This window comes from Halichoerus grypus, chromosome 7 (genome assembly GCF_964656455.1).
Source record: "Halichoerus grypus chromosome 7, mHalGry1.hap1.1, whole genome shotgun sequence".
NCBI lineage: Eukaryota > Metazoa > Chordata > Mammalia > Carnivora > Phocidae > Halichoerus > Halichoerus grypus.
The window spans coordinates 54,891,507-54,913,855 of NC_135718.1; the positions used below are offsets into that span (position 1 = coordinate 54,891,507).

The following is a 22,349-nucleotide window of genomic DNA, read 5'->3' on the forward strand; positions in this document are numbered from 1 at the left end:
AAGCGGGCGAAGGCGGGAGCCAGAGGGAGTTCGGGGAAACGGGTCGGCGGAGGTGACGTAGAAGGGGCGGGGCGAGGGCAGGGGGCGGGGCGAAGGCGAGGGGGCGGGGCCGCGGGCGGGGAGGGACTGAAGTCCGGCGGGCCGGCCGCGAGTCCGAGGGAATAAACGCGAAGTGTTTGTGGGCCGCGCGAAGGTAGGTGCGGAAAACTTAGGTGGGCTTTTTTTCCGATTGCAGGTCAACACCACTTTACTTGAGCCAACTTCCGTTCTCTAGCCATCTAAACAAAAGTGTAATTTTACTTTTAATTGCTCCATATTAAGTATAGGCGATGCATGCGCCATGTGTTAGAAAAAAAATCAGAGCTGAAAGGTTGTAAACCACTGTCTCCCAGTTTCCCAGTTCCCCTTTCCCGGGGAGACCACTGGTGCCAGCTGTATACTCGTGTATCCCTCCAGAGACAGTCCCTGTATACACACATAATGCAACATACAAACATTAAGAAAACAAAGAGGTTAATAGCTACCCGTGTCGCCAGGATGAGTACTGTGTTAGAAAAGAACTGGAACACAGGGTAAGGTTAAGAACACGAGGTACCTGAAAAATCTCGATTTGGAACGCTCTTCTATCCTCTAGGGGTTCTCAAACTTTTCAGTCTCGAAGTTTACATTCCCAAGAATTACTGAGGATCCCAAAGAGCTTCTCTTTGTGTGGTTTTATCTAGTTGATAATCACTGTATTAGAAATTAAAATAGATTTTAAAAAATGTTCATTAACTTATAAAGTTAATGTCATTACATGTCAACATATTTTTATGTTAAAAATTCTATTTTCCAAAACAAAAAGAAATTACTGAGAACAGTGGCATTGTTTTACATTTTGGCAAACATTTTTTTTTTTTTAAGATTTTATTTATTTGACAGAGAGAGACATAGCAAGAGAGGGAACACAAGCAGGGGGAGTGGGAGAGGGAGAAGCAGGCTTCCCGCCGAGCAGGGAGCCCGACGTGGGGCTCGATCCCAGGACCCTGGGATCATGACCTGAGCCGAAGGTGGACGCTTAACGACTGAGCCACCCAGGTGCCCCATTTGGCAAACATTTTAATGTCTGCTTCGTAGAAGACAGTTGCAGCCTCACGTCTGTTTCTGCCCTCGATCTGTTGTGATGTGTTATTTTGGTTCAAGTATGTGAAGGAAACCTAGATTCACACAGGTAAGTAGATGAAAAGAGGAAACCTCACAGAATCTTGGAAAGGGCCTCAGGGACCACCCACCCCCCCACCCCCAGGGACTTCCAGACATTTTGAGAACCGCTGCTCTAGGCAGCATTGTCTCTGCCCACAACATACCCAGAATGGAATTGGCAATAGACTCATGGGTACCACCAACACAGCTAGCGTCATTCCCATTTTGCAAATGAGGAAATTGAAGCTAAGAGATATTGAGTGTTTCGCCCAAGGAAAACAGTGACTACCTCACCACTGAGAGCGCCAAACAATTAGTAAAGACACAAACAAAAGAACTTACACAGTGAAGCAAATATTGTGATTGGTGGTCAGGTTGGGCCAAAGCATGACATGGAACTGATTTTGTGGTGAGTGTCCAAAAATTCAGGAAGAAGAACCCCCTGCCTGCCCTGCAGCATGGAGGTCCCCAGAGTTGGAGGGGACTGAGCTTAACCTTGAAAGATTCCATGGTTCTATGGTTTTGCATATGTCAAAACAAGGACAAGGCTCCTGGCTGGCTCAGTAGGTGGTGGAGCTTGAGACTCTTGATCTCAGAGTTGTAAGTTCCAGCCCCATATTGGGTGTAGAGATTACATAAATAAATAAATCTTTTAAAAAGGAGAGAGAGAAGGAGGCACTTTCTAGAGGAAGGAAAAGGTAAGATACTAGTTTACATCTGTGTAAAGCTTACAAACTGTGTGATTACAACATGCACTCCGCCTTGATCTCTCTTTGATTATAGATATTGGGGTGTTCTGGGAAGAACAGGGAGCTCTTTCTGGCCAGAGATTGGGTTGGAATATGGAATGAAATGAAGTAAATAAGGTTGACACCAGGGCATAATTTTGAAATTGCAGAGACAGGGAAGTATCATCTGTTTTTTAATTCATTTTGACAGGCAGCCTGGAGTACAGAAAGAAGCTCTCCGATTAACAGCTCTGTGACCTCAGGCAAGGTACTTACACTCTCTGAGCTGCATCCATATTACGGAGATAACACTGTTACCTCACTGAGTACTCCTGTGAGTTAAGCATATAAAGTGTTTCAACAAACGATTGTGTCCTAGGAGGGTCATACTGAAATTAATGGAGGTCTAGAATTTTCTTCTGAGGAGCTCTGGTGTCTTCTTTCCCCAAATAGAAGGTATCATAGTCACGTCTTCTGGTTTCTGATTTGAAATTAAATGTGTGTGTGTGTGTGTGTGTGTGTGTGCACACGCACGCACTCACGGGCACATGCACGCACACACACACGCACGTACACATGGTTGTGTGTGTATGTACATGTATGGATGGATTTCATCACCTCTAGAATATCCTAAAAAAAACCCCACTCAACTAATTTTTTCATACCCTTTCTAAAAACTTGCTCTTTTCTTGTGTAACAGCTTTATTGAGATATAATAATTTACCATAAACTTCAGCTGTTTAAAATATACAATTCAGTGGTTTTTAGTATATTCACAAAGCCATTCAACTATCATCACCACTATCTACTTTCAGAACATTTTTTTCACCCCGAAAAGATACCCAGTATGCATTAGCAGTCACTCACATTTACCTCCAACCTCCTCAGCCCTAGGCAACCACTAATCTTTGTTTATATAGGTTTCCCTATTTTGCGACTGGTTTCTTCCATTTAGCACGTTTTCAAAGTTCAACTATGGGTAGCACATATCAGTACTTTGTTCCTTTTAATGGCTATTACAAATTGTACTGCTATAAACATTTGTGTACTAGTGTTGTGTAAGTATATGTTTTCAGTTCTCTTGGGTGTACCCCTAGGAATGGAATTGTAACTGTAGACTTAACCATTTGGAGAACTCCAAGGCTGTTTTTCAGAGTGGCTGCACCATTTCACGTTCCCACCAACAGTGTATACAGGTTCCAATTTCTCCACATCTTTGCCAATACTTGTTATTATCTGTCTACGTGATTATAGCCATCCTAGTGGGTGTGAAGAGGTATCTCATTGTGGTTTTGATTTGCACTTCCCCGATGACTAATGGTATCGAGCATCTTTTCATGTACCTATTGGTGTTCCAGAATATATCTTCTTTGGAGAAATGTCTATTCAAATAATTTGCCCATATTAAAATTGGGTTATTTGTCTTTTATTGAGTTTTAAGTGTTCTTTATAAATATTCCAAAAACTGGAACCTCATCAGATATATGACTTGCAAATAATTTCTCTCATTCTTTTGGGATATCCTTTCACTTTTTTGATGGTAACCTTTGAAGCACAAAAGTTTTTAATTTCAATAGTATCTTATTTATCAGTTTTTTTCCTTTGGTTGCTTGTGCTTTTGGTGCCATAGCTAAGAAACCATTATTTAATCCAAGATCACAAAAATTTATGCCTGTGTTTCTTTCTAGAGGTTTATAATTTTAGCTCTTACTTTTAGGTCTTTGCTCCATTTTAAGTTAATTTTTGTATATGGAGTGAGATAGGGGTTCAACTTCATTCTTTTGCATGTGGATAACCAGTCCACCTGGTACCATTTGTTGAAAAGGCTATTCTTTCCCCATTGAATTGTCTTGGCAAAAACTTGCTTCTTAAACTGACATTCTCTGGGGATATGTACTCCCAGATGATGAACTCAAGAAGGTGGGACCATTGTAGGTTGGCAGAGTACTTTTAGAAGCAACTGAGCAATAACTGTGACAGCAACTAACGTCCAGTGTCTCACTCTTTTAACTAATTTATGTATACCACTGCTTCATATATTCCTGACAACAACCCTATAGAGTAGCCTCCGTTATTATAACCATTTTACAGATGGTGAACTGAGGCTCAAGGAAGTTGAATAACATGCGTAACAAATTACTCCAAACCTTGTGGCTTAAAAGAATACATATTTGCTATCTCTCAGTCTTTGAGGGTCAGGAATGTGAAAGCCACTCTCTCATGAGGTTGCAGTGAGGATGTTTGCCAGGTCTGTACTTATCTGAAGGCTTGACTGGGGTCAGAGGATTTGCTTCCAAGCTCATTCACATGGCAGGGGATAGGAGGCCTCAGTTCTTCATCATGTGGACCTCTCCAGAGCCGCTTGAGTGTCCTTGTGACATGGCAGCTGGCTTCTTCCTGAGTGACTGCACTGCGAGAGGGAACACAGAATGAGCTACAGTGAATCTTATGACCTGGCCTTGGAAATCACCTATCATGTCATTACTTCTGCCACATTCTGTTCATTAGAATCGAGTCACTAAGTAAGGCCAACATTCTCTGGGGAGGGAATTAGGCTCCACCTTTTGAAGGGAGACATATCCAAGGATTTGTGGACATATTTTAAAACCACCACACTTGCCCAAAGATTATAAGTGGGTTTTTTTTTAATTTATTTTCGGGGGGGGGGTTGGAAATTTGTATTTATTCATTCCAGAGAGAGAGAGAAAGCATGAGCAGAGTGGGCAGGCAGAGGGAGAGGGAGAAGCAGACTCCCCACTGAGCAGGGAGCCTGACACAGGGCTCAATCCCAGGACCCTGAGATCATGACCTGAGCCAAAGGCAGATGCTTAATCATCTGAGCCACCCAGATGCCCTGATTACAAGTGTTTTAACAGAAGCCCAGTGTGCAAGCACTCATAAATCCCTGCTTGCACCACACTTGTTAATGTCCCTTTGGCTAAAGCAAGTCACATGGCCAAGCCCAGAAGCAATGGAGAAGAGGACAGGAGCCCAGGAGTTAGAGTTCACTGGGGGCCGCCAATGTAACAGTCTAGCACAATGCACTACCTTTTATCTCCCTGAAATATTGGAGTCTTTTTGGAGTTGTCTTTTCCAACTTGCGTTGTCTCTGTTTCCTTGGGTTTACTTTCTCTGCCTGTTTTTAAACCCCTTTTTTCATGTTAGAAGCATTCCTCACATGCCTGATGATCTTTGGCTGTCCATTCACGAGGGGCTAAAACACTTAAAAGGACACTCTGAGGTAGAGGGGAGGCTTGTTTCAGGGTGGGATTCTCTGTGCGGTCATCAGATCCAGACCAGCTATTTCACTGGGGGTCCCCCAAATGTCAGTATCTGTAGATGTTTTATCTTCTGCTGGTCAGTGTTCCCCAAAAAGCATTTTCCTGCCTGGGGTGTGGAAGTCCGGACCTGGGTTCTGAAAGCCAAGCTGGGGCCAGGCAGGGAGTAGGGACTCTCTCCATTCAGAATGCAGACTTTCACTTTTCAGTACAGCACCTTCCCAGGGCCACACCTGGAGTGTGTCTCTGAAGCCCCAGGTGTCCCCAAGACCTGTTGTATCTCTTGCTCAACTTCTCTCAAAGGTAAACCTCGTATCACCTGTGGGTGTGCCAGAGGGAAAGGTGCTTGGCTGGGCAGGATAGTGGAAGAGATTCGGGGGTTCCAGCTGTTCCTTTTAAAGACTTTAAGCCAGGGGCGCCTGGGTGGCTCAGTCGTTAAGCGTCTGCCTTCGGCTCAGGTCATGATCCCAGGGTCCTGGGATCGAGCCCCACATCGGGCTCCCTGCTCAGCGGGAAGCCTGCTTCTCCCTCTCCCACTCTCCCTGCTTGTGTTCCTTCTCTCGCTTTGTCTATCTCTGTCAAATAAACAAATAAAATCTTAAAAAAAAAAAAAAAATTTAAAGACTTTAAGCCAGAGGCACCTGGGTGGCTCAGTCGTTCAGCGTCTGCCTTCGGCTCAGGTCGTGATCCCAGGGTCTTGGGATCGAGCCCCACATCGGGCTCCCTGTTCCATGGGAAGCCTGCTTCTCCCTCTCCCGCTCCCCCTGCTTGTGTTCCCTCTCTCGCTGTGTCTCTCTCTGTCAAATACATAAATAAAATCTTTAAAAATAAATAAATAAATAAAAAATAAAGACTTTAAGCCAGTCTTTCTTTCTCCAACCACACCTCGAACCCCTGACCACAGGTACCTGGAGCCTCCAATCCATGAGCCTTCCTGGAGCGCTGATAAAAACTGGCCTTTTCCTTGTTAGCTGCTCCGCCCCCACTTTTCCCCACCCTGTAGAGTCACTCACCACGCGGCTCTCTGCTTTCCAGCTTCCAGAATGTTGTTGCTCTCACTGGTCCTCTGCCATACGTATCCTGTCCTGACTTCTTAGTCCTTATGGGTTTATGCTTAAAAAAAAAAAAAATTCCTCTGCTCTCACTTTAGGGGTGTCTAATGGGAAAACAGATAAATAGCTAAACGTGTATGTTTACCTGGTTTCATTTAAAGAATGCAATACATGTTTTTAAATAGCCTATCAGGAGTCAGTTGCAGTAACAGAAGAGGTTTATTCAGAGAAGTGGGTGCTTAAAACAAACTGGGTGCACTCAAGGAATGGGCTCCAGGCTGGGCTTCCAGGAATGACCCTCAGAACCCTGCAGAACCGACCCTCTGGGAGAGCCGCTACCCGGACCAGAGTCAGGAAGCTGTGGAGTAAGCAGCTACTGGCCCAGCCGCCAGCCCCACCGTAGACACCATCAGGGATCACGGAGCTGCTGTCGGACTGGTGGTTTCCAAGCCACACCACACCCTCTAGATCCATCCAGATAATGGATGCCTGGGCCAACAACGCTGCTCCCCCCACTTAACTCAGTTCTGAATTCAAGTCTTGTGTGAAGGCATCTGCTGGTATAACCCCGATCCCTGAAACACACATCTGGGGGTCTTGCTTCGAGAGAACATGAAAATGCCATTTTTTTTAACTTTGCACCCTCTGCATTGTGAGAAGGCACAGCAGAAGGAAGTCAGAACAGGCTTTGAGTGCACCAATCTGCCTATCCTCCATGAAGGGTAAGGAAATGTGTGTAAATGCTTTATAACTGGACACTCGGATTCATTCCCACTGTTCTTCTCACTTCACCTAATTTCCTTCCTCCTAGCCTTTAATTAGGGGTTAAACTCCAGAGGCATCCCCTCTTGCCTTTGGTCAGAGATTAACAAACTTTTTCAATAAGAGGCCAGAGAGTAAATATTTTAGGATTTGAAGGCTAGATGGTCTTTGTCACAAGTATTCAACTTTATCATTGTAGCAAGAGGGAAGCCAGAGACCATGTGTGAACAAATGAGTGTGGGTCCAGTAAGACTTCCTTAACAGAAGCAGGCAGCCAGCTGGATTTGGCCCACGGGCCATAGTTTGCAGACTCCCATATTTGCTCATACTGTCCTTTAGCAAATCCTTAATGAGCACCTACTATGTGTTGGGTACTTTCTGGGGGAGGGAATATAGCAGTAAACAAGACAGAGGCGCCCCAGGTCCCATGGAGTGAATGAACATCTGCCTGGAGTGATGGTCTCCTCCCCTTCCCCTTCCCCTTCCCCTTCCCCACTTAGCCCACACTCTTATTCAATACTCCATTTAGGTTGACCTTCCTTGACTTTCCTCTCCCCAGCCAGGGTCGGTTCCCTCCCTCTGAGCTCCCGCAGTGCCCTGTGCACCCTGAGATCACTTGTACCCCCCTCATGCAGGAGCTCTGTTGGCTTCTGCATCTGGTCCCCTGCAGGACTTCTAACTCTACAAGGACAAGGACTTCCTTGCCTCACATCCCCTGGGGCCTGGCTCAGAACCAGCCTGTGGTCTGTACGTGCTGATCTGACTTTAAAAAGCTTTTGTGGAAGCTGAGATATAAACAGGAGACGCGGTTGTGGGCAGATTGGTCTGGTGTGGCTCTCCCTACTGAGGTGAGAATTTTTGTTTCTCATTTGGGTGATGGTGTAATTGACATGCACCCCTCTCAAGTGTGCTTGCCTCTGAGTTTTGACGAATGTTTCCATTCTTGTAAACAGCACCACAGTGAAGATATAGAACATTTCATCACACCCAGAAGTCCCCCTTAGCCTTTTTTCAATCAACCCCCCCATCAAAGCCCAAACCCCATGCAAGAATCACTGATTTGCTTCCTATCACAACTGATTCACTTTGTCTGTTCTAAAACTTTGTATAAATGGAATCATAACCATATGTATTGTTTAAGATGTCACTTCTTCATGCAGCATAACATTTTGCTTGTATGAGTAGTCCATTCCTTTTTATGACTGAGTAGTAGTCTTATGGATATACCACAGTCTATTTGTCAGATGAGAATTTATTTTTTTTAAAGATTTTAGTTATTTGATAGAGAGAGACACAGTGAGAGAGGGAACACAAGCAAGGGGAGTGGGAGAGGGAGAAGCAGGCTTCCTGCTGAACAGGGAGCCCGACGCAAGGCTCCATCCCAGGACCCCGGGATCATGACCTGAGCCGAAGGCAGACGCTTAACGACTGAGCCACCCAGGTGCCCCTGTCAGATGAGAATTTAAAGATATCTCTGCCTCCTCCCCCAGAGCCTACCATGGGGGACTAGGAGGGTCTCATGTGGCCTCAAATATACTAGTTGGGTATTATCTCAGAATGAGGTTATCTAGATAGTTGGGGATTGAGAAGCTGCCAGGGCAATTGTGACCCCCACAGACATAGTACCCCGAGATCCATACCTGAAGTCCTGCCATTGAACATGCAAATTATTGATTGAACATGCAAAATACACCACATATGGGCAGCCCTTTCTTGGAATGCTTAATGTGTATTGATATAATTGGACTTGCAAAAAATGAAAGTGGCCTGGATATCCCCGACCCAGGGATGTCCTTCCTAGAGTCTATTATTTCAATGATTAGCCACCCAGGCTTTCCAAAACTCATTCCTTCTCCCTGCATTTATCTGGTGACTGTGTTCCCTCTGGTTCTGTCTTCCCCGGGGGCCGAGGAAGGCTGGCCCCACCCTCTGTAATGAGGCCATCCACTCAAGATCTGTATCATCATAAGGATAATCACCCCTTACCTTTGGATAACACTTTTCCACTTTACAAAGCACTTTCGGACCATCACCTCATGTAAGCTGAGCCACAGCCTTATGATGGAGACAGGCTGCTTATTATTCTTATTCTTATTATTCTTATTATTATCCTACATTTTACAGATAAAGAAACTGAGGCTCAAAGAGGTTATGACTTCACTGAAGCCATGCAGCCAAGACCCATGCAGCTAGGACGAGTGTTCCTGCTTCTGGCTGGCCATCCTGTGCATCTGCTCCTTCACCTTGGGGGAAGGTGCCCCTTGGGTACCCATTCTTTATCATCACATTTCTGAATGCTCTGGGCAATGAACAGCATCCATTTCCTGAGCTCCTGAAATACAAGAGACCGTGTTCAGAAGGTGATAACAATCATAGATAACTTTTATAGGCATCCAGGCTGAGTCAGGTGCTATACTAGGCCTTCTAGAGATTTTATCTCTCTATTCCCACTGCCAGACAAGGTAGGTATTATTATGCGCGTTTCACAGACGAGGGAGCAGCCTTAGCGAAGCTAGCTTGCCCAAGGTCACCTGCTGTAGCTCTAGAAATTCTCTAGCCTCTTGCTGTGGTTGGGAACAGTCTACCGTGCATAGGCTTTGCCGTGCCTTGGTTCCAATGCCGGCTTTCCCACCTGCTTGGTGTATGACCGTGAGCTTCGAAGCTATTCTGTCCTCTGAAAAATGGGAGGGCGAACCCCTCATACCTGGAGTGCTCTTCTAAGGACTACATGTCGGGCCCAGCCAAGGTTTGGCCAACGAGCATGGTGATTAGGCACGAGTCCAGAGCCGAGAAGGTGCCAGGGCCATGAGGCTGGGCGAAGGGGCGCAGGGGGTGTAGCAGCATGGGGACCGTTGCCTATGCCAGAGGGGCCGTGCCTCAGCATTTCCTCTTGGGGAGGTTTTGTCGGGTGATGCCAACAGAAGTCTGTAGCTGTAGACTTCAGAGAATGCGGTTCGGTTTGTTCAAGGTTACCTCGGCATAAGAAAGTCCTCCGTCGCAGCCAGTTTATTACCTGCCTGCTTACTACAGTTCAACACCTGTCGTGCCTGTCTTTCTCCCTCTCCATCCCAATGTTAAATAGAAGATTCTTCATGGTACAGTCCTCCCTGTATTACCCCAGGCCTGCAGGGAGAAGCGGGCAGGACGCTTAATGCCACACCACATCCAGTGGTATGCTCTGGTTCTGATAGCTTGAGCTGCAACGAGAGAGAGCACTTTTGACGTGGAAATGCACTGTCATCCAAACAGTGAATGATGTGCCATGCCCTGGGCCAGCCACCGCCCAAAGGCAAAGCACACAGCGTATGGAGCCTGAGAGCCAGGAGCCAAGAGTGGGTGCTTGCCATGTTGAAGCAAGAGGTACTCTGCCCCAGGGAGCTTCTGCTCTCTTTTGGGTAGAGCCCAGGGTTTTCTTTTCTTTTTTTTTTCTTTTCTCTTTTTTAAAGATTTTATTTATTTATTTGAGAGAGAGAATCCGAAGCAGACTTCCCACTGGGCACGGAGCCCTATGTGGGACTTGTTCCCACAACCTCAAGATCATGACCTGAGGGGAGACAGAGAGTCAGACACTCAACTGACTGAGCCATCCAGGACTCAATGGGAATTATGATGACTAAGTAGGTGCTGTCAGATTCAGGGTGAAAGACTTTGACTCCAGGGATCTGATTCTCCATGCAGGTTCTGAACAGGATACCTGGCTTCCATCTCTCCATCAACTAATTCATTCAGAAATATCTGCTCAGGTGCTGGTATGGCCCCAACTCTGGGTTCAGGGGTGAACAAGAACAGACCTCATGGAGCTTCCATCTAGCTATGGGACTTACCTGCCTTGGTGACAACTCCTTGTATCTGGGTCTTCTGGCTGGATTCAGATGGGGTTATTCATCCACTCTGAATTCGGCTCAGAAGCCCTGGGGTAGCACTGACTGGAAGTGCACATTGGATTACGTCACCACCCTCTCCTCCATGGCTTCCCATTATTCTTGGAATCTTGAGGAAGGCCCTGCATGGTCTGGCCTCAGTCCCTACATTTCTCCCTCTCATTTTCTGTGCTCCTGTTCCTCACATAGACCACACTCCCTCCCATCACAGGGCCTTTGCATGTGCCCTTCCCTTTGCCTGGTTGTTCTCTGTGGTGAACAGATTTTAAGGTGACCACCATGATGCTCACCTCCTGGCATTCACACCCTTGAGTGTGTGGGGACCTGTGACTTGTTTCTAACCAAGAGAATATGGCAAAGGCGATGGAATGTCACTGCTGTGATTATGTTAAGTTATGTAAGACTCCATCTTGCTAGCGGACTCACTTTAAATTCCCCCCCTCCAACCCTCACCTCTCTTACTCTTGCTCTCACTGGCTTTGAAGAAGCAAGCTGCCATGAGTCCTGGTGCCACAAGAAAACAAGTTCCGCCAAAGCCTGAATGAGCTCGGAAGTGGAACCTTCCACAGTCAAGCCTCCATGTGAGAATGCAGCCCTGCATCACACCTGATTGCAGCTTTGCAGAGGATCCAGCTAGGCTACGCCAGGACTCCTGACCCACAGAAACTGTGAGAAAATAAATGTATTGTTTTAAGTCACTAAATTTTTGTTTAAAAAAAGAAAGCTGTGTAAGTGTGTTACTATTTTATATGTGCAGCATAGAAAACCAATATATTCTCTAATATTCACCTAGTTGACTTCTACTCATTCCTTATCCTCCCCATCCCACTCAGATGCATTTTCTCAGGGCAGCCTTCCCTTCCCTCTCTGCCAGGGCCCAGTCTCCTGTTAGAGGCTCTCCTGTCACTGTGTGCCTCACCTGTATGACCTGTCCAGTTACAGTTGTGTGATTAATTACTATCTGCCCCTTCATTAGACCGTAAGGTCCAAGAAAACAGCCTATCCATGGTCTCTGCTTTTCCCCAGGGACTACCACAGTGCCTGGCACATGAGCATGTTCAGTAACTCTCTGGTGAATAAATAATTTACCAGGAGGAGTCAGGACAAGTGCAGTGAGAGACAGGATTGTTCAGTAGTTAGACTTGAGAGAAAGTGGATACTATAGACCCCAAACCTCACTTTTATCATGACATATGTGGACAACTGAAGCTATGAGTGTATTTGCGGACATCCTTGGTGGGAATATGTCCATACAGCAGTCCCACTGAGCCAGCCCCAGGGCTTGACATGAGTGTGTTTCTCTTGGAAGCTCCAGACTCCTTCCTCCTTTCAGAAGAACATCTTGTATTTTGATCACCAGGCAACTCTCTTAACAATGTCCGTCCTTTGAGTTTCTACTTTGAGGATGGGAAATGCAAGGGGAGAAAGGAGGGGTAGGTAAGGTGAAGGGAACTTCAGCTTGGCAGTTCTAGGAAGGTCCACAAAATGCCAAATAGCTTGCCCCCATAATAGATAGGTAGGTGAGTACATGGTGCCAGAGATTGGATTGTGTCCGCTCTCCCCCAATCCATGTGTTGAAGTTCTAACCTCAGATACAGTATTGTATTTGGAGATGGGACCTATAAGGAGGTAATTAAGGTTAAATGAGGTCATAAGGGTAAGGCTTTGATCCATAGGGCTGGTGCCAGAACTCTCTCTCTGCCATGTGAGGATGTGGTGCGAAGGTAGCCGTCTACTGCCAGGAGGAGAGACCTCACCAGAAACTAAATCAACTGGCATCTTCCTCTCGAACTTCCCAACCTCCAGGACTGTAAGACAATACATTTCTGTTGTTTAAGTCACCCAATCTATGGTATTTTTGTTATGGAAGCCTGAAAAGATTAAGACATGGGGTTATCCAGGAGGCAGTTTATGCTATAAAAATAAGATTGAGGAGCCTCAGAGTTTAGGTTTATGCTCTCCCGTATCTCCAACTAGACTTCTCCTCTCTCTTCTGATTTTTTTTTTTTGCCATCAGAGGTTAAACATACCCGAGTCTCTATAGCTTTAAGCATCCCTCTCTGGGTCCCAACGCCCTTCCTAGCGATGATCATGTTTTCCTCCCTACCTTCCAGCCAAGGTTCTGGCATTGTCTACACTTGCTGGTTTAGCACGCTCTCATTTCCATTTATTCACTCTTCATTTTTTTTTTTTAAAGATTTTATTTATTTGACAGAGACACAGCGAGAGAGGGAACACAAGCAGGGGGAGTAGGAGAGGGAGAAACAGGCTTCCCGCAGAGCAGGGAGCCCGATGCGGGGCTCAATCCCAGGGTCCTGGGATCATGACCTGAGCCTAAGGCAGATGCTTCACTCTTCAGGCCCTTTAGCTGGGCCTCCACCCTGCAATAGCTTAGAAGCTGCTTTGGTGTTACATCCAGCAGACTCTTTTTGGTCCTCATCTGACTCTGCTCTTTTTCTCAGCCCTTCCTCCTTCTTTGAGTTTCAGGACACTGGTCTCTTCTGCTTCCCTTTGTCTCTTCCTGGCATCTCCTTTGTGGTCTTCATCTGCCCTCTGCTACCCTACTGCCCCTCATGGACATGTTGATGTTCTCCGGGTTTTGCCCTTGGTCCCCTTCCTTTCTCACCCCACACCTCTGTCCAGTAAGCCGTCCCACTCCTTTTGCTCCTGCATCTACTGAGGGCTCCCGTAAACCTATAGCTTCAGCCCAGATTCCTTGAGGCTGCCTGGATGTCCCTCAGGCACATCTAACTGTACATCCTGTAAGTCAATCCTACTGCTCCCCCTCCCCCCTCCCCTCTCCCCCTAGCTCCAAGTCCTCTCCCCTCCCACATGCCCTTTCCTGGAACATGGCATCATCATCCTCTGATCACTCCAGTCAGAGACTACAGGTCAACCTCCATTCCTCTTTTCCTCACTGCTCAGCTCTAGTCAGTCACAGTGACCTGCCATCTCGGCCTCCTAAATATTTATGTGCACCCATCCATTCCTATCTCTGCTGCCTCTTAGTCCCATACAGAGAGCCTGAAAGACTCTGATGTGTCTGTTGCTGCTGTATGGCATGATTTTAACAGGCAAAGGGAAAGCTACAATGGATGCACCAAGGAAATGATCTTTTGCTCTTTCTAAAGCTATAGGAGAGAAGTGGATTGCTGTCTGGAGGTGCAGGGTTTAGTGGATTTTTAATGAACTCTGTCATTGGAGGCACTCAAGGAGAGGCTACTATAGTGTGGTCTACTGCTTTGGGTGTGATGTGGGGCTGGACCCAAGTTGGCATTCAGGTGACCACATCTAGCTCACAGGTGCATTCTATTTGGCTCATATATGGTTCAAAATTGTTTGATGAGTTTCCAACATTAAAAAACTGGAGATTTTGGGGCACCTGGGTGGCTCAGTTGGGTAAGTGTCTGCCTTCGGCTCAGGTCATGATCCCAGGATCCTAGATCGAGCCCCGTGTCAGGCTCCCTGGTCCACAGGGAGTCTGCTTCTCTGTCTGCCCCTCCCCCCACTCGTCTTCTCTCTCTCTCTCTCTCTCTCTTTTTCAAATAAATAAATAAAATCTTTAAAAAATCAATAAAACAGTTTGCTTTAAAATTTTTTTTAAAAAAACCTGGAGATTTCAACATAAGAAAATGATTTTTTAGCTTTTCTGGAAAAATCAGAATTAGCAATTCTGGGCCCAGAGCACAGGATCAAGACTGGGAGCTGACTTACAGATGCTGCATCTGGTGGACTATTCTCCATGGTGTCCACTTGGGGCTTTGCTCACTCGAGCTACTGCCTGGACCCTGGAAGCATCTAAGTTTACTAAACCTGAACTAGATATTCCCCAGTTTCTATCCAGCCTGTGATTTTACACTATCGTATTTTAGCAATGGAGGAAGTTCCCCTGGGATTTCCTCGAGGCTCCGCCACGTCACTAATCCTAGAAAATCCCCCTTCCCCCCTTGTCTCTGCAGTAAGAAGCATTACTGGACCTGTCTGCTTTTTGCCTCTACCCCCCACTTCCCTTTCCTGTCCACCCCATTTGTCTTCCTGTTCCGAATACTCTTCTGGCTGGGGTCTTCAGTTCTCTGTGGTCCGCACAGCTCCAATATTGCATCTCTTCAAAGCCCAGCCTCCTCAGGCATTTCGGTAGAGGATGTGTGCCCCTGTCTCACCATTGCTTTGGAAGTTACATGACTCGAAGAATGAGACATCGGAAGATAGATGAGTGGGGATGTTCTTATACAAGGTTCTGAATGTCCGATAACGGATGCAGGGGAATGAACGACCGTTCAGGGAGATGCTGGACTGGTTAGGAATGCTTTCAGCTGCAGATAAGAGAAACAGCTCAAAATCCTGAATCAAAGCCATGTGACAAGATGTCCAGAGATCCGAGGTTGCTGGAGCGGGTTCAGGGCCTCTGTCACTGTCAGAGATGGCAGCTAAGGATGCAACTATCATAGTCACACTCAAGGCAGGAAGAAAGCGGGCTCACTTTATCAGGAAAGCAAACACTTGCCCAAATACCTCCAGCTGATTTCTGTTTTTATTGCACTGCTGTGATGGGTGTCCTTCCAAAAAAGATTGGTTGATATCCTGAGCACCAGGACCTCAGAATGTGACCTTATTTGGAGATTGCATCTTGAAAGAGGCAGTCAAGGTAAAAAGAGGTCGTTAGGCTGGGTTCTAACCCCATATGACTGGTGTCCATATAAAACAGGGAAATGTGGACAGAGACAGGCACAGAGGGAAGGCGATGTAAAGGAATAATGGAAGAAGGTGGCCATCTACAGGCCAAGGAGAGAGGCCTGGAGCAGAGCCTCCCCTCACAGCCCTCAGGAGGAACCAGTCCTGTGATGCTCGGCAAAACTGTGTGACAATAAATGCCCATTGTTCAAGCTACCCAGTCTATGGCACCTTGTCATGGCAGCCATAGGAAACGGACACAGTTGAGCAGACCGTGACACATGGCTTCCTTTGGTTTCAAGAGAGGCAGGGAAGGCAAGGACTTCATTGACATGGTGCTGCCCCAAACAAAATGGGATTCTGTTGACGAGGAAAAAGAAGGCAGTGGATGTTGGAATGGGCACCAATAGCATCTGCCAATATCCTGCGGAGTCAGGGGACAAGAAAAGCTGATCTACAAGAAAGGGTGAAGAGAATGGATGCATTAATAATTTCCTGGCCCGTTGATAAACAAACAGGTGGTTAATAAGCACTCCCTAAGGTCTCCAGCCCCGTGCCAGGTAGAGGTTATTTCCATCATCAATCTCTGCCTTTCCCTCGAGCAGCTCATAAGTAGACTGCCGACACAAGATCTATATTTATGAGCCATGTTTCTCTGGGCCCCAGTAGTCTGAGCATGAAAAACAAGGTTTATTTCTTTGGCTTGGACCCCACCTACTGAATTGTAGGACCCCCTACCCCAAATCCCTCCCTCTGGCAGAGATCCTAATTGTTCCCTAGTATCCATCTTCCCCTTCCTCTTTTTCATAATAAAATTCACAAGTTTTAACTGAGCACATGATCACTCGGCCATACACTGTATTCCCAGCCTCCCTCCAAGTTAGATGTGGTCACATGACCAAGTCAGGGCCATGGGGAGTGAAGGAGAGTGTTGCTGGCAATATTCGGGTCATCCCCTTAAAGGCAACCTGGCTTGCTCTGGATGCTTTCTTTTCTCCTTCCTGCCAACTCCGAAAGGGTATAACTGTAGCAGCAGCCTGGGACCCAGAGGTGGGAGGGGCATATTGAAGATGACACAGTAACTGGCCATCCTGGTTTTTAGGCGACTTGTTTGGAACAGAGCTGTCAACCTTCCCCGGATCACCTGTCTCAGGAGAGAGGGAAACACATTTATTTATTTATTTATTTAAAGATTTTATTTATTTATTTGACAGAGAGAGAGACAGCGAGAGAGGAGTGGGAGAGGGAGAAGCAGGCTTCCCGAGGAGCAGGGAGCCCGATGCGGGGCTTGATCCCAGGACCCTGAGATCATGACCTGAGGCGAAGGCAGTTGCCCAACCGACTGAGCCACCCAGGCGTCCCCACATTCTTTTATTTATGTTGAAGTATTTTCGGGTCTTATTTTACAGCAGCCTAGCTGTCCACTAGTTGAGATAGTGCCTGAGAATAGAGTAGGGGTGTCCCATGTGTGCTTGCGGACATAGTGACCTCTAACGCTGGGGGGTGGGGTGGGCGGGGCAGGGAATACTCTCCACGGTGACATTGCCTCCATGTGCTTTGTTTCCAAGTCCCAACGCAGGCCTGTCTCTGGCTTTCTGTTTCTCACCAGGACCCTGGAGCTAGGGGCAGGGCTAGGGCGAGGCAAGCCCTCAAGAGGAACTTTCAGGCCATGCCAGGGTGGGATTGGCAGCTGAGAGTGAGTGGCTCCTTAACTGTTGTGCCCCTGGGAGCCTCGGGGACCACTCCCTAGTCTGAGATTGCCAGAAGCCATAGCTTCGTCGTGGCCACCCTCTTTGTCTCGGAGGCGGGGGGGGGGGGGTCTTCTCCTGTCACGTGCTTTCAACCCGGGCCTGGGACCAGTGACACTGCCCCCTGAGCTCCAGCCCTGGTCTATCTCTGGACCTCCTGACTCTACCTACTTCCGAGAACTTGTTGGACAGCTCCCAGTGGATGTGCCCTTACCGGTCTTCTGAACATACCCTAAATCCTCCTGCTCTTTAGTCAGCCCTAGACCCGCATGTCCTTTGTTCTGTACAGGGCACAGCCCAGTCCCCTGCACCTGACCTCTCTCCCACACATTTTTCTCCTTCATCCCCACATCATTTTCAAGCGCTGCCCCGTCTATCTTGAAGTATCTCTTTGCATCTGTCCCTTGTCTGTTCTCTCTACAGCTACCTTAAATCAGGCCCTTGTCTTCCCCACAGGGCCTTGCAGGGGCCCTTCTAGAGTTTGGCCACTATACTCGCAGGCTGTGGTCGAATTCTAATTGTACCACTCAGTAGACCTTTGACAAACTCCTTAACTTCTGTGTGCCTTTGTTTCCTCATCTTTAAAATGGGGCTGCTAGCAGGTGTGTGTGTGTGTGTGTGTGTGTGTGTGTGTGTGTAAAGATGGAATAAATAACACAAAGTATGTGGTAGAAAAAGTGACATTTTAGGTATGAACTATTATCGCTGCTATTATTGGCATTATTATTTCAGATCGTCCTGTGCTCTGTTCCTTCCTTCCAGACCGCTTCTCTAATCAGGTCACTCCCTTGACCAATATGTTTACTCCTCCCTGTATCTACCCCCTCAGTGGACCTTCCATATTGTCTCTGGGCTCGGCCATGTTTTGGCTAATGAGCTAACAAAGTTTGTGCCACTAGCTGAGGCTTGAAAAGTACTTTCACTATGGGCTTGCCTTTTAGACCAGGCTGGTCCCCTGGTAAGCGACCATGTAGAGCAGAGGCCCTGGTCTGTCCCCACTGAGGCCCCTCCACCAACAGCCTGCTGACTGCCAGATGCAGGAGTGAGGCTGTTCTAGACCATCTGGCCCCAGCCGGGTGCCAGCTGACTGCGGAGATCAGCCCAGCCAGTTCAGACCAGAACCGCCCAGCTGACCTACAGAATTGTGAGAAATGACACACGCTTGTTGCTGTAAGCTGCTAAATTTCCGGGTGGTGTGTTGCAAAGCAAAAGCTAACTGAAACACACAGGAAATCAAGTACCACCTTGTCATCCCAGGAGCAAAGGCCCTCACGATGGCTCAGTGTAACTTGGTGTATCTTGGTGTACCAGTCCCATGGCTCCTTATCCCCCCAGCCTCAGCCAGAGGTGAGCACTTGGGTGTTCCCAGGAATGCTTGATGCTTTCTGGCTTCTAAACCTATGCTCAGGCTGAGCCCCACTCTGAGAGTACTCTTCCCTTCCCTATTCCTTTCCCTGTCTCATGTCCTTCTTGGTCTCTGTGTCTATTACAATTCAACGGGATCCTTGAAGACGTCTTCAAGAGGTCTATTTTCCTGTGGTTGGTGGGCCAGTTGGGAGCAGCCCGCCCTTGAAACTCTTTACTTGGTATTGCTGAACTCCTAGTTCTCTGTTGTTGTGGGACAGTCTTTCCCAAGGTGGGACCTATATTCTTGGAGGTCCAGGACCACTGCTTTGAGAGAGTGATTCCCTTTTTAAATTTCTTCCAAGCATTTTGAATTAACCAAGGCACTGCCATGTCTTTACTATCTCCCTAGCACTTGTAAGCCTCCTTTTAGAACAAAGAGAACAGCCTCAGGTGCAGGCCTTTAGCAGGCAACAGTAATGTTTCATTTTATTCACTTAATTATATTTAACAAGTTTTTCCAGTTCTATTGGGATATAATTGACTTACAGTATTTATTTTTCAGGTTACATTCTATCTATGGCAAATGATACTACTTTTCATTTCTAGTAAGGATATAAGGCTTTCAGGAAATCAACAGGGGCCGTGTTTAAGCTCTGGCAAACCAGCCTCTCTCTGTTTATAGGTGAAGTTGTATGGCTTCCATCTCATGTGACCAGGCCTCCAAAGATGCTCTGTTTGGGAGCAGGAGCCTATTTGGGGCCCACTGAGCTTCTTCACTGAGAAGCCTCAGTGGGGCTTTCTCTTGCACAGCCCTGTCTTCCTGATCCTCCAATTGTTATTCTGGAACTGAAAGTGGCAATAAATAGCTTGCGAGTGAGAGATAACATTTTGCCAATTGACTGTGTTGAACGAGATCAGTAAACATCACGATTGAAAATCTTAGCACAAAAAAAAAAAAAAGAAAGAAAGAAAGAAAGAAAATCTTAGCATCCTTAACACCGTGATAAATACTGACTGAGCACCCACTATGTGCTGGGTGTCATGGGAATATTTATTGAGCACTGCAGTAGATTGCAAAACTAGCTTTGATTCTCTACCCATCCCTGTATCCACGTTCCTTGCAATGTGACCTTGCTACTCCTGCCATCAGAAAATGGAGCCTCTTGGGGCGCCTGGGTGGCTCAGTTGGTTAAGCGACTGCCTTCGGCTCAGGTCATGATCCCGGAGTCCTGGGATCGAGTCCCGCATCGGGCTCCCGGCTCGGCGGGGAGCCTGCTTCTCCCTCTGACCCTATCCCCTCTCATGCTGTTTCTCTCTCTCTCTCTCTCAAATAAATAAATAAAATCTTTAAAAAAAAAAAAAAAGAAAGAAAATGGAGCCTCTTTCCCCACCCTTGAACCTGGGTTGGACTTGTGACTTGGTTTAGTCAATACAACTATGGAAGTCATGTAGTGCCAATTTTGAGCCGAGACCTTGCATGAGTCCATTCTTGCTCTTAGAACCGCACAGTTCTTTGTGAACGTGGGCTAGCCTGCTGATGGATGAGAGACGCGTGGCCCAGCTACCTCAGTTGACAGCAAGCCATCTTCCCAGAAGCAGAAGCCTTTGGTTTCCCAGATGCCAACCCCAAATGCATGAGGGAGTCCAGCTGAGACCCAGAAGAGCTGCCCAGCTGAGCCCAACCTAAAAGGCTGACCCATAAAATTGTAAACTAAATATTTATTATTTTAAGACACTTCTGGGGTGCGTGGGTGGTTCATTCGGTTAAGGGTCTGTCTCTTGATTTTGGTTCAGGTCATGATCTCAGGGTTGTGAGATGGAGCCCCGCACTGGGCTCTGTGCTGGGCGTGGAGCCTGCTTAAGATTCTCTCTCTCGGGGCACTTGGGTGGCTCAGTCGTTAAGTGTCTGCCTTCGGCTCAGGTCATGATCCCAGAGTCCCGGGATGGAGCCCCGCACTGGGCTCCCTGCTTGGCGGGAAGCCTGCTTCTCCCTCTCCCACTCCCCCTGCTTGTGTTCCCTCTCTCACTCTGTCTCTCTCTGTCAAATAAATAAATAAAATCTTAAAAAAAAAAGAAAAGAAAAGATTCTCTCTCTCCCTCTGCCTCTTCCCTCCCTCAAAAAAAAAAGACACTTCTGCACTTTGGGGTGTTTTATGATGCAGGAATAGAAAGTGCTGACTGATACAAGTACTTACTACATGCCAAGCTCTGGCTGATCTAAAATCAGGCAGAGTCTTGGGAGAAAGACATGTGCAGAGATGGCATAGTAATGGGAATGGTGCAGTAAGTACTCTGGAGAAGCAAACACATGAGCCACAGAAGATGTGGCCTTTGAGCTGGGCAGGAGTCTTCTCCCTGTGGAGTTAGAGGGTCCAGGATGAAATCCTTGGGAGAGAGGACTGAATATAAAGAACAAATGTGGGATGCCTCAGGCAGGGGCCATCAGTCCGTGGGATTTACTGAGCCCTTACTATGTGCACAAAAGCACGAGCCTGGCGATCTCAGGTCTGTGTATGGCCTGGAGGAGAAGAGAAGACATCCATGTGTGGAAATTGGCCAGAGATATAAGGCTGTTTTCTTTTTCCTTTTTTTCTTTTTTCTTTTTTTTCTTTTTATTTTTTTAAAGATTTTATTTATTTATTTGACAGAGAGAGACACAGCGAGAGAGGTAACACAAGCAGAGGGAGTGGGAGAGGGAGAAGCAGGCTTCCCGCTGAGCAGGGAGCCTGATGCGGGGCTCGATCCCAGGACCCTGGGATCATGACCTGAGCCGAAGGCAGATGCTTAACGACTGAGCCACCCAGGCGCGCCCCCCCCCCTTTTTTTTTAAAGTAAGCTCTACGCCCAGCATGGGGCTAGAACTCACAGCCCAGAGATTAAGAGTCACATGCTCTACAGACTGAGCCAGCCAGGCACCCTGGAAGGGTGGTTTTAAGTGAAACAAATGACAGGGTCCTCTTTGTCCAGAGTGATAAGGATCTTGGCTTGGGCAGAACAGGATTTGATCCATTTGTTATTAATATCCAGTACCTGGTATATATGTGGCAGGGATAGAGTGGTGATGAGGTTGGGGAAAGGTTTCCATAGATAGTCCTCCTGGGAAGGAGTCAGAACACATGGCTGCTCAGGCATCCCCCTGAGTGGTAACCCCTGAGGGCAGGGTCTGTGTCTCATTGATCTTGGCATACCCCGAGACATAGGACCTTGCATACACTAGGCATTCAGGTTTAAAGACTTTCTTTGGAGACGTTTCTCATCCCCTTCCCTGTATTCCTACTCGCTCATTGTATTAGTTTCTAAGGGCTGTTGTAACAAATTGCCATAAACCATGTGACTTAAAACAATTGTATTTTCTCATAGTTCTGGAGGCTGGAAGTCTAAAATCGAGGTGTCTTCAGAGTTGTTTCCTTTCTTGCCCCTTCCTAGCTTCAGGTCCTTGCCCACACAGTCCTTGGGATTCCTTGGCTTATAGGCATATCACTGCCATCTCTGCCTCTGTCTTCACATGCCCTTCTCCCTGTGTGTGTGTCTCTTCTCTTCTCATCAGAACACCATACACACCCTACTCCAGTATGACCTTACCTTAACTAATCTCTGCAATGACCCTATTTCCAAATAAGGTCACATTCTGAGGTACTGGGGGTTAAGACTTCAAAATACCTCTTTTTGGGGAGACAATTCAACCCAAAACATCCATCAA

At 47.0% G+C, this 22,349-nt stretch overlaps 1 protein-coding gene across 1 annotated transcript in view; it reads left to right on the forward strand.

Annotated features, from left to right (window-relative positions):
• The first annotated feature begins 142 nt into the window (after positions 1-142).
• LRRC20 (leucine rich repeat containing 20) overlaps positions 143-22,349 on the forward strand; it is a 107,961-nt gene continuing 85,754 nt past the window's right edge. The window contains exons 1-2 of the mRNA XM_078077630.1: positions 143-193; positions 2,122-2,178. The gene's annotated coding sequence lies outside the window, so the exon portion shown is untranslated. The remainder of the gene's footprint in view (positions 194-2,121; positions 2,179-22,349) is intronic.